The sequence below is a fragment of the Emys orbicularis genome, chromosome 1 (genome assembly GCF_028017835.1).
Source record: "Emys orbicularis isolate rEmyOrb1 chromosome 1, rEmyOrb1.hap1, whole genome shotgun sequence".
Classification (NCBI taxonomy): domain Eukaryota; kingdom Metazoa; phylum Chordata; order Testudines; family Emydidae; genus Emys; species Emys orbicularis.
The window spans coordinates 164932870-164946250 of record NC_088683.1 but is presented as its reverse complement, the minus strand read 5'-3'; positions in this window follow the sequence as shown (position 1 = coordinate 164946250).

The following is a 13381-nucleotide window of genomic DNA, read 5'->3' as shown; positions in this document are numbered from 1 at the left end:
GTGCAGGAGGGGGCTCAGGGCAGGGGGTTGGGATGCAGGAGGGATGCGGGGTGTACGAGGGGGCTCAGGGCAGGGAGTTGGGGTGCACGGTGCAGGCAGGGGGCTTAGGGCAGGGAGTTGGGGTACAGGAGGGGTTCAGGCTCCGGGGTGGCAGCAGCGCGCACCAGGGCCAGGGCAGGCTCCCTGCATGCCTGCCCTGGCCCCAGCCCCACGCTACTCCAGGAAGCGCTGCGGCCCCTGGGGGAGGGGGGCGGAGGGCAGCGCCTCCAGGTACCTCCCCCGAAGCTCCCATTGGCCATGGTTCCCCGTTCCCGGCCAATGGGAGCTGCAGGGGGCGGTGCCTGGAGGCCGCAGGGACGTCGGGCCGGCCACTGCTGAAAGCGACGCAGGGCCTGTGGCGCCACGGGGGGCAATCCCGCGTCACCACGGGGGCAATCCCGCAGGCCGGATTCAAAGCCCCGAGGGGCCGGATCCGGCCTGCGGGCCGTAGTTTTCCCATCCCTGATTTAAAACCTTTTTAGGAATTGTGCCGTTTATTCTTCTCATAAAGTTCTATATAGTTATAATAGTCCTTTCACGTTCTGTGATATGTTGGTGCAGCTTTCTTAAAGTTTTAATTCTGGAGTTCAATATTCACCCTTTACTCAAAAATTTTCCAAAAGGAATTTATCTATTTCCGCTTTAAATATAGGAATGTTATCACACAAATTTTGATTATATACTTAATCAACTTCAATAATGTATTAAGTTCAACTTTCTATTCCTAATCATCAGAAATACTGCTTTACTACTTTATATTTTATTCTGGATAATTTTACATTTACTAGGTAAGTACAACCAAGTAAATCAAACCATAACTTAGTAAGATGAAGTAATAATATTCGACTATAACTTAATTCTTAGTCACAATCTCATACTTAAGAACATAAGAACGGCCATACTGGGTCAGACCAAAGGTCCATCTAGCCCAGTATCCTGTCTTCTGACAGTTGCCAATCCCAGGTGCCCCAGGGGGAATGAATAGAACAGGTAATCATTAAGTGATCCATTCCTGTCACTCATTCACAGTTTCTGGCAAACAGAGGCTAGGGACACCATCCCTGCCCATCCTGGCTTTACCATTAAACTTCTAACCCAATATTTCATGTTAACATCTTATAACAAATTGCATATTAATGAGTTATGGACCCCAACATAGAGTAGAGATACTTTGTAAACTAGCTGATACATATGAAAAGAGCATGGATTATCAGAGACAGATCCCATTCCTCCTTTCCTTTCCATCCTGTTTCCTTCCATCCTCATTTCCATCTGGTACTACCACCTTGTGAATAACATAGCTCATTGCTGAGGGTTGGTGTTTTGACAATGGAGCTAATTGAATAACAGTGAATAAGATGGTGACACACAGATGTGTTACCCTCTGGTTAGAAAGAAGTAGATTAAGATTACTATTTGAATTTATTAAAAAACTTCGCACACGAGGCCTTACTGCACATTTACACATTTGTTGCTAGCTTTCAGATAACACCATCCACATCAGTATTAGAGGAGAAATGACATCATTTGGATATCAATTCAGAGAAACTGGGAAAAGGGTTGAGAGCCAAAGTTACAATTTTTCTGCACAGAGGCAAGAATCACTCATATGGTGGGAGTTACCAGACTGTCAGCAAAGCACAGAGTAAACAATTTATTAATGACAAGATTGGGCCATCCCTTTGAGGCTGCACGTTGCAGTATCCTTTCACTAGCTACTGGGCAGCTGCTGACAATGCATGGAAAACAGTCTTTTTACGGTTTTGCGTACACATTCTAGATCTTCAGTTCCTTGTTCCTTATTTCTAATGGTATCTGTATAAATGCAGGATATTGGGATTGTTTAAAAGTTTCTTTTCCTGCACCTTGTGGCTTCTGCTACAACCTGGAGGTTGCCCCTGAGTGTCTCATGGTAGTGCAATGCATTAACAGATCTCTAAGTAGCAAGTTTGCAATACAATATAGACTACAAGAATTAGCTGTGACCCTTTCATGCCCCAAGAAGATCCTGGAAATAGTGAGATGGCTATTACTTCCTCCTCACGTTCAGTCAAAATCCTCAGTTTCTAACATCAAAATTTGTTGCGCTGGTGATTATTATGTCACAAAGGATTATGATTAACTGAAGAAAAAAAGAGCAAGACAACCAATATCCTGCTTACTCATGTATACAGGTCTCTAATTCAATGCAAATAAAATAAGAATGTAATTTTCACCTTGCGATATTAATAAACATTAGGGATTTCAGGGTTATGCTGTAGTTCCCCCAGAAATTGTAGCTGTATTCATATCCCCCTACGCACATTACAACAGGACTTTTCACAACATGACCATACAACTCAGGTGCAGAAGTATGCACACATATTTGCCTTGGTTGGTTCACATTTGAATGCTGGAGTTCAAATGAAGTCCAAAACTCAAAGTGGAGCTCAGCCAAAAAACAGAGTTTTTTCGAGTTCCACCCAAATAGGCACTACGCTTGTGTGAAACTTGCAGTGAACCTGGCCTGAGTTTCCGACTTGTACAATTCTGCATAATCAAAATACAAAATGCTGCATATGTTCACTTTAATGAGTGATGTCTTTTAATCACAATACTGTGCAAAATTCAGCTTATTTATACAGTGCCTTTCGAGAGGAACAAAATGTATTCTATTAGAAAGGATCACAGCATAGATCCTAATTCATGATTGAGAGGGCACTTTCAATCTAAGGACCTGATCTCGCAAGAACATATTTAAAAATTTTATTAAAGTTAATGTTTAAAATTAAATATACACAAGTTAAGAGGGAAGGTACTATACATCTGGGGTCAGGCTTGAGTTATGAGGGATTACAGGTATCAGTTACAAGGATCATGAGATACATACATATCACATAACCAGCACAGACCCAGATTGGGGTGTGGGAGTTTTTAAAGCAGTGGATAAGTGGGCTCGGGTACGCCACCCATGGAATGTATTATTACATGCTCTGAACTCCTATTCAGGTTCTTACACCACACCCATTGCCATAGTATCCAAGTGTCTTGGCTTTAATGGGACTTGAAAGCACTCAACAGATCCTAAATCCTTATTTTCATCTCTTTAGATTTTAATTTTCTGGAGAAGTTACCCCTGAGCTGAAATTTCTTATGCTTGCTCTCAGACCAAAGATGTATTATTCTGCACTGTTTAGTAAATTTCCATTAGGCTATTTGAGTTATCCAAGCCTGGGTGAGGAAGCTGTAATAATTAAGAAGTTATTTGGATGCATCTTTTGTACTTGTCTACATTGCCATTCTATAGAACCATATAAGAGACACTCAAAATACTTTAAAAAAAAGGAATTAAACCTTTCGAGTCTAATGTTCAGAAGGCAAATTTTACCTCTATTTTACAGATGAAGCCACAAGGCAATGAATCAGGAATAGCACCTGAACTCCCATCCTCTAACCACTAGATGTTGCTTCTGATCAAAAACCAATTTTACTTTAAAAGCTAAATTTGAGAGCTAAGCAGTCCCAAATTATGTATGGTGCTTTATTCTTGGACAAAAACTGATTGAGAAATTAAGAAATAGAACAAATGAAAACAGTGCACTACTCATTCGATATGTTCTAGTCTTCTCCATCACCTGATGTAAATCGGCATAGCTCCACTGACTTTCACTAGAGCTAAGCTGACTTACACCAGCTAAGGATCTCTCCTTCAAGTGCAGTTAGCAAGCACCTTGCCCTGCAGAAGGGTGAACTGGAGTATCTAATGAGACTTCTCTGTCTCTATTGTACTGTAATTCTCAATCAGCACAGTAAAGTAAAAAAAAACCCTGGTTTTATTTAGTTGGATAATAATCATTAAAACACAAAAAAGTTACACACAGACCACCACATTCAGCTGTAAAAGCTCACCACTTAGGCCAGGTCTATATTTAAAAGTTTTGCTGGCTTAGTTATGCCTGTTAAAGGTGTGATTTTTTTTATGACTCAGCTATATAAGCAAAAGTGTGCTTTTGCCAGTATAGTTTATTCTTCTCACCAACACAGACGTACTGGCAAAATTTTCATGCATAGACAAGTCTTTAGATGGTAAGGTCTTCAGATTACTGGCTGTCTTTGTTATATGTTTGTACAGTGCTTAGCACCATAATACAATTAAGAAATAAAAATAAAATCATGGTAGGGACTTGACATGCACAAAAAGTAAGAAATTCAACATTTATAAAGTTGCAAAGTTCTAAGCACGACCTAAACGCTATCACATTGCACAGAGTACACAAAACAAAAAAGTTATTGCCTTAACAAAAAAATTACAATGTATGAACAAAGGGGTGCAGAGGGGAGACTAATCATTACCATAATTTTGCATTAAGTTAATGAGACTAACCCTTTAGTAGACTTCGCAAGTTATTTGCCTCACTAATACAAAGCAGCTGTAAAGTCTGTAATGCTCTGGACAGTTTTAAGAACACTTCCAGTCTGCCTCTCAGACATTTTTTTTTCTGGCTCCTAGAAATAAAATCACAAGACACTATATGTTTATAACACCTTCCTCCCAAGCTATTGCAATGTGCAACAAATTCATTAACAAATTAAGAGCAAGTATCCCCCTGCAAAGTAGATTAATACTACTAACTCCATTTTACCTATGTGGAGAAACTGGAGCATGGAGTGCTGACAGTGGCTTGCCCAGCACATGAGTTGCAATGCAAAGCCAAGCACGAACCCCTGTCACCTCCAGCAGACTCCAGCCCTGTGCTGGGAGCACCCGGCCCCCGCGGGGATCTCCAGTTTACCTTTCTCCACCGTATGAATGTTCACACTGCAAAGGAGCCAGTCGCCACCCCACAGCTGGAGATAAACTGCCTAGTTAAACTCATAGACTTTAAGGTCAGAAGGGACCATTATGATCTTCTAGTCCAGGGGATGGCAACCTTTCAGAAGTGGTGTGCCGAGTCTTCATTTATTCACTCTAATTTAAGGTTTCGCGTGCCAGTAATACATTTTAATGTTTTTAGAAGGTCTCTTTCTATAAGTCTATAATATATAACTAACTAAACTATTGTTGTATGTAAAGTAAATAAAGTTTTTAAAACGTTTAAGAAGCTTCATTTAAAATTAAATTAAAATGCAGAGGCCCCCGGACCGGTGGCCAGGACCCGGGCAGCGTGAGTGCCACTGAAAATCAGCTCGCGTGCCGCCTTCGGCACGCGTGCCATAGGTTGCCTGCCCCTGTGACCTCCTGCACAATGCAGGCCACAGAATCTCACCCACCCACTCCTGTAACAACCCCCTGAACTATGTCTGAGCTACTGAAGACCTCAGCTTGTGGTTTAAAGAGGAAGGTGAAAACCCCCCATGGCCTCTGCCAATCTGCCCTGGAGGAACATTCCTTCCCAACCCCAAATATGAATATCAGCTAAACCCTGAGCATGTGGGCAAGACTCACCAGCCAGGAATTCTCTGTAGTAACTCAGATCCCACCCCGCCTAGTGTCCCATCACAAGCCACTGGGCATATTTACCGCTAATAGTCAAAGACCAATTAATTGCCAAAATTAGGCTAGCCCATCATACCATCCCCTCCATAAACTTATCAAACTTAGTCATGAAGCCAGGAACGTCTTTTGCCTCCACTGCTCCCTGCGGCTAAGCGCATTAGCGGCGAACGCAGGGCCCATCCCACGGGCTGTACCGCGCAGCCGGGTCACGGCGGCGGTCTGGAGCGAAGCCCCCCTACGTCTCCAGGGCGCCCGCTCCCCCCACCCAGCGCAGTGAGCGGCGCGGAGCGCAGCAGCTCGCAGGGGCCGGAGGAGGGAGGCTCCCCGCTCTCACCTTTGGGGTCGGGCGGGCTCCAGGCAGATCAGGGAGCCCGGCTCTGCTCCGCGCAAAAGGAAGCGGGGGAGGGGGACGCGCTGGGAGCCAGGACTCCGGGGTTCTGCGCCCGGCTCCGGCGCCCGCCGGCTGCCCGTCCCATCAGTTCCCTGTGCCTCGGGCTCCGCCCCTCCCCTGCAGCTCCCTCCCCGGCCCCTCTCTCGCCTGCGCACTGTGCCGGGAGCCCTCAGGGACTGGCGTTGCCATGGTAGCAGCGACCAGCCCCAGCTCCCCTTACTCACCTGTAGAGCCCAGCGCTGAAACGGCGGGTCAAAAGGGCCAAACTTGTCTCTCTGTTCCGTTGCCTAAGCAACAAAGAGACGGCGGGTGAAGTCTCGTGAGAAAATAGACGAGAGTTCTGCTTGTCCCGGTTTCCATGGAGTCCTAGATAACTACTAAGCTAGAGAGAGGCTGGAGTGCCGCCATCTTGGATGCTGGCCAGGGCCACCCTTGCGCTAGAGCTCACACAAGCTGTGACCTCCCCAACAGCTGCCTGCGCTGGGGCGCTGCACCCTCCCCCCATGCTCCCCACTCCAAGCCTGCTTTCTTAGGGAAGCCCCCCGTGCAGCCAGACATGCGGCCACAGGCTGACGTCTCACACCACACGCTACATGTGGCCCTTAAGGCCTTTACCTCCAGGCACAAGGTGACCAAGCACCCCAGACCCATTGCCCATTCGTAGACGGCACCCAGCATCGCCCACACAAATCAAGAGTCAGGGCCCAGAAATCATGAGATTTAAAATATAACCACCACTGGGATTCCCCCCCCCCCTCAGGTTTCTGAGCGGTTGTTGGGTTCCACACTGGGCATGGTTTCAAGCCTCTTGTCAACCAAGGGGCACAGAAAATTACTTTTTCAAAGAAAAAGAAAAAAGCAAGCCCAATCTCCCAAAATTGCAGGAGCTGGGGCTTTAAGGAAACCTCAAATGTTACAAGACTGGTGATAAAATCCTGTGACTTGGTAACTGGCCTAGCAGCCTTCCCTCTGCTTCTGGACTCCTTTGCTAAGCCCCAGCCCACACAGCAATTTAATTGACCTGAAGAAGAGCTCTGTGAGCCTCCAAAGTTTACCTCTTTCACCAACAGAAGTTGGTCCTATAAAAGATATTACCTCATCCACCGTACCTCTCTCATATCCTTAGACTGAGATAGCAACAACACCGCAAACAGCAGTTTAATTTAATATACATACATGTATACAAACTTGGGATGGAACGTAAGGGAGGACAACTATGCAAAAGTTCCATTAAATATTTCTACCACCTACACTATCACATCGTTATTTATAAATCAAATCACTTCACAGCTATCTACACAAAGTTAATTTCACAGCAAGTTTTTAAAATGACAGTTTTTGGCAGCATGCTTCACAGATCAGTGGTTCTGAACATTGTGGTTTATGCAATTCAGCCACTCAGACAATGGCCCAGAATCCCACAATCTGTTGGGGGTCATATGAAGAAACAACTAGAGGGTTCTGGGTACTGCAAGTGGCTAGGACTTCTGATGGAAGTACCTCTCCTCTCCTCTCCCCACCGTGCCCACACAGCGCTCAGCTCTGGATAGGATCACTCCAAAAGGTGGTGAGATTATCTCCACAGGACCTGATGTGCCACTTACATTGCCCTGAATCTGATACTTGGCAAGGGGGGGGGGGGGAAGAGGTGCGAAGACCTGCAGTAGGATTGAGAGAAGGGCTGTAGAGACTGCAGGAACAGAAGGAGGGGGAGCTATTCCTTCCCTCCCTTGCCCAGGTTCTTTCTGGGCCCTAGTAACTAAAAGGTTTTTCTGCTTTCTCATCAATGAGATGTGTTCCACCAACCACCCTCTTCCAATCTACTTCTAGGTCATATTCCAGCCCTTGAGAAGTACTTATCTAAAGAATTCCATGTGCCTTTGGTTCTAACCCTGGCACTGACACCAACTCATGATGTTACCCTGGGCAAGTTCCTTCCCCCCCCCCCTTTCCCCAGTTGTAAAATAGGGGAGCTTAGCTGCTTCAGAAAGTGTGTGTAGGGCATCTCACTATTTGCGAAGGCTGCTGAGCTCATCAGATGTAAGGTGCTCAAGCAGGGCACAAAAAGCACACTGAAGATGCTTAAATGGAGGAAAATAACACTCTCTCATTCACACATCTAAACAAATGACCAAAAAATATATAGAACGACTCAAAAAATTCTCCTTTCAGCCACTACTACTAAACATGATAAAATGCCTTATGGGCTGAAGTTTATGCAAAATTTGAAAAACAGTAGCTTGTAGTGAGAGTCCCTCTCTATTATTGGCAATACTATAATGATGTTTAAACTGCCACTGCAATGTAATAGTTCTCAAATAAACTATGAATATTATTAATTATCTAAAGTAGGGTCTGGAAGTTAGACGACAAGAATTCACATTTCTGTCACGGTCTTCTTGCTGTGTGATTTTGGGCATGTCACTGAGCCATTCTGTGCCTCATTTGGAAAAACACTGTATAAATTCATAGATTCAAGGACTGGAAGGGACCTCGAGAGGTCATCGAGTCCAGTCCCCTGCCCTCATGGCAGGACCAAATACTGTCTAGAAGAAGACTATATAAGTGCTAAGTATTCTTTAAAAAGTGAGGTACTTATTTACCCACCTTTTAAACACTGATAGCTAGGATCTTATCTTCCACTGCTTTAGTCATTTTAAACCATTGCAACATGGATTTGCATACATGTAAATTGCTACAAGTGCAGGGCAGTGAAAAATCAGGTAGAGATGAAAACTGTTGAGTGCTAAGTATAAGTATTCCAACCCAACCAACTGGGTTAACATGAAGTGACAGTGCAATTTAGAAATGGACATCAAAAACTAACAAAAAGTCCTGAGTTAAGATTCTGAGAAACTTTAGAAATCACTTCCTTTTTCATACACAGAAGTCCAATAATTATGTTCATAAGTACAAACAAGCCAACTGAAATAAAAAAAAATTAACTATATAACCAAGAACTTATGAGACATATCTTAATAGATCTCGGACAGGCCATAGAATTTCAGTGTACTAAGTTTTGTTATAACTGTATGACTTACTGTGGAAGTACACATTTTAAGAGAAGACAATTAGTGTATAAATTTAAATAGGTTTAAGAAATAGTATTAAATGATTTATGATTACATCAGTGTTTGAGGTTATGTAGGTTACATTTGTCAGATTGTGTATTAAACATGTTTTGTTTGGCAATGAACACTGATCAAATTCAAATGAAGTTAGGAGTAGAATGTTGAAGTTTGAAGCTAACACAAATTAATAACTTCCACAAATTTCAAGGAACTTCATGACTCATTTACGACTAAGGGTAGAATGGAAAGAATTCAAAGAGATCTTTAAGTATAAAAACATCTTACAGTTAAATCCTGGGTTGTCTGATGTTTATAGAGCGTAAAACAAGTAATACCTGTAGATTGTAGCACAGTGTATCTTTGTGCTTAGCAGGCTCTGGTAGCTGTTGCATGGCAATGAAACCAGCCATACAATGTATAAATAGAAACAGGTCATTATGAACTAGAAACCCTTTTGTCTGAAATGGTGGCTATCAGCAGCATTCTTAGGTGGCTGGGAGCGTGTCACTGTTGCTAAGCACCTGTCAACACCTTGCAAATAATAAAGGGCTCCACTACTATAACATTTGTCAAAATTAGTAACATTTAAATAGCCAATTTAACTTGCTGTATTACTTCTTTTCTGAAAGTCTCCTAGCACTTATGGTAAACATGCCATTGGTTTTCAAAACACAATTTTAATGGGCAAGTGATGACAGCACAGTGAACCATTGGTTAGATGTCACCTTTAGCTAGACTGAAATAGATGCTTATTGACCAGAACACTTAAGACAGACTCTGTTTTCACATGACAACTCACATTACAGACTTTGCATCAAGCCTGCTCTAATTTCCCACAGGCAATACTAGACTTAAAAAAAGAAAGGAGAAGCTTGTGACTATAAAGCTTTAGCAAAGAATCCACAGCAAGTGGCATAGCTGGTGCAGGGAAGTTCACATTGTACCTCCAGATTTACTTCAAGGTGTTTCCACTCCATCCCCCTGCCCACTAGGGTTGGTCCATGGGAGATGTTAGTTTTAAGTTCTGCTGGGGGCTTCCAGGAATGCCCTCACTGGCTGCTGGCTCATTGCAAACCTAGCCACACCCATGCACTTTTGGAGCTTCACTATCTCCAGGGCTCTCTACAAATGGATAGTTGTGGCTGCAATTATGACCTCCTGCCTGGCAAACTGCCTTCCACTGGGAGTCTTGTGCCAAGTGGAGACACATCATTGAGTGAATCTCACCCATTGCTTTATAATTCACGATCACAGCTGAATCTAGCCTTAAGCATCAGGTTTTAATCCCCTAGATTGCCTGGAAACCCAGCTGAGTCAGCTCATCTAGTCATCCAGGTAAGGCAGAAGGGTGAACTATTGTCATCGATTTTCAGATTAAAGATAAGGAATTAAGTTCTGCCACTGGCCTGCTGGGTGATCCTGCACATCACTTCATCTCTGCACCTGAGTTTCCCCCTTTGGAAAATGGGAGTAATGATACTGACCTCCTTTGTAAAGTACTTTTAAGAACTCGGATGAGAAGCACTTTGTAAAAGTGAAGTACTAGAAAATGTGTTTTTGCCTTTCCCTTATTATTGGCCCAAACTTGCATATACTTGCTACCAAGCATAGTGCCCACTACCATGTGTATTCCAAGAGCAATAAGTGTTCCAAGATAACTTGTTTTGCACTTTGTAGGTGCTGTTTGGTGTCTCAGTAATTTGATTGGTGCCCTAGGTGGCACTAGGATACAACAAATCAATACAGTCCCAGACCAAAGCAACCCTTTTCCAAATTAGAGGGACACCACCAATTTGGGGCAAAACATCCACACACGATTTAAAAAAAGCATACTACTCTACATTACATCATATAGATTTCTTGCTTTTAATGGCACTGTGTGTGCTGTCAATTTCCTCATTTCGCTTGTATAGTGAACGTTTGCCTTGTTTATTCAGCTCTTCCATACATTAAATATGAGAGAGACTTTTTGAAACAAGATAGCATCTGTAAAGCCAGAAGACTTGGCAGGGGGAGGTGTAGTACATAAAACTAATTAAAAATAGTCTAGATCCCAAGGTAATGATCTTTAAGAGTTGGTTATAGAGAAGACACAGTGGTAGCATTACTCTTTTTTGCTTGCTGGTGGATGTAGTGGTGGTGATCGGCAACACTATTTTTGTCTCCCCACCCCTCTAACCTAATTTTTAGATGTGGACCCAGCAAACCTATTTTAAGTATTTCCCCCTCATGGCTGACCTCTACTTCTTACCTGGGATATTTGATGCTTGATGCTCAGGCCTCTGGCTCATGTCTTCAGTACTTACATCGATGCAAGAGTCCTTCACGTGGCCACTATAAAGCAATGGTCACACAGAGCAACAGCTACTCTTCGAGCACCTACATTCTCCCTCAAACCTCACTCTACTGGATCAGGTTTCGCAAAAGCCAAGCCACCTCCACCCTTAGACTGGAACTGAAGCACAACCTCTCTCTGGGGGGTTATTTTGTAGAGTTTATGGGCTGGGGTGGTGGCAGCTCTCTTTGTGTGAGGGTTCCTGGTCACAAGCATCCATTCAGTGGCTCTTCCTTGAACCTGCCTCTCTGGAACCTGCTTTCCAGTGATCTCTCCCCTCCCATGCAGCAGATGTGTCTGTGGCTCCTTGACTAGTGTTCCCTCCCACAGTACCCTTTTACTGGGCCCTCCACCTACAAATGAATTTCACCCTTGCTGAATAAATGTTTATTAAAACTAGATTGCTAAGCAGTCCAAAGAGGTCAGAGTAGAGACCTCGTCTTAGGACACAAGATTTTTCCTATACGGACATCTACAAAGCTACCAAGAACAGTAAATAGTTAATTGCCATCCACCAAGATTTGTTTTAGCTGTGGTTCCTTTTTAATTCACCCCCCTCCCCATTTCCTGTTACATAAAAACTATTAGAAAAAGCCATGCCCATTGCCGTAGCAATGCTCAAGATAAGCAAGGTGTTGAAATACAGATAAGATCATTATAGGAAATACTGTGTAAAATACTTTATTTGATAAAAATTGCTGTAATATCAGAACAAAACCAAATAAAAAGGTCCTATCCATGATTATGTCTTGTTTGCAATATTTCATATGTACGTACCTTTGCTTCCACAAACAAATCTCCTCCTCCATTTAGGTTCTTATACTCCATCACTGCAGCATTCAGATACCACAGTGATGGCATAACATAAGAACCTGAAAAGGACTTCCAGGCTTAAGATACACTATAATTATTTAAGCCAATGAATATAGGTAAAGTGACCATATATTTAAAACAGACATGGCAATAATTTTTGTCCTATAGACATTTTGATCTTGCCACAATCCATTAGTAACATCACTCTAGAACAGAGGTCCCCAAACTGTGGGGCAAAACGCTCGGGGAGGAGGGAGGAAGAGAGGGAGAGGGCATGGTGGGGCCCAGGCCAGCCCCCACGGGGGTGGGGAAGGAGCACCACCCAGTCCTTCCGCTCCCAGCTCTGCTCCAGCCCCATCCCCAGCTTCAGCCCCCTTATCCCTGACCATGTCTCCTCTCCCACCTCCCCACCTGGGAGCCACAGCTAGGAGGTTCAGCTTCCTCTTTTGGTTATTCATCCCCATGCTCCTGTATCATCTGCAACCAGGCTGAGATTATATCACAAGGGGCTGCATGTGAAATGGCCATCCATTTTCCAAGAACAGTTATCAAATTATGTTTAATCACTATTTCTTCTTGCCTAAAACCTACCCTCTAACACTGCTTGAGAAGTTTTCTTTAAAAAAAAAAAAAAAAAAAAAAACACCCACTTTTAAATGTTCCTTTCAAGTTTCTTTTTCAGGATATGGTAGCTAAGTTACATACAAATAGACGTCAGCAAAAATGGCCCCAGGAAACATTAAGAAACCAGATTTCAAACATCAGGAAGTTTGGGGAAGTCCAGATCCTGGGATTTTGCCTGAGGTCCATCTATACTTGTTGGACTCTTTAAAGTAACTCAAATCTGAGATGGATCAGGTCCTGGACAGCAGGAGAATAATGAACTTACACACTCAATTCTGTGGCTCACTTTGTAAGAAAAGCATTCTCTCATGGAACTATCTCCCTTCCCAACATCCCCCATGGACGATTCTCAGTTCTCAGCAGAAAAAAAATTCTTCCGCCCTGTGAAACCTCAGTTGCATTTACAAATAAAATAAATAAAGGCAGAAGTGAGTAAACATGGTAGAATCAGCTGGATAGGAAGCATACAGCATAGCAACTGACCCTCCCCAAAGAGCCCATTTAGATGCAGCAGTGCAATCTTTTGTGTATTTCCTTTTCCAAATTACTCAGGCGAGTCATAAGTTGTCCAGACTGCAAAACAAAGGCAGGTTTTAGGATGCACTGAGTTTTCCTGTCCAGTTAGAAAGGGG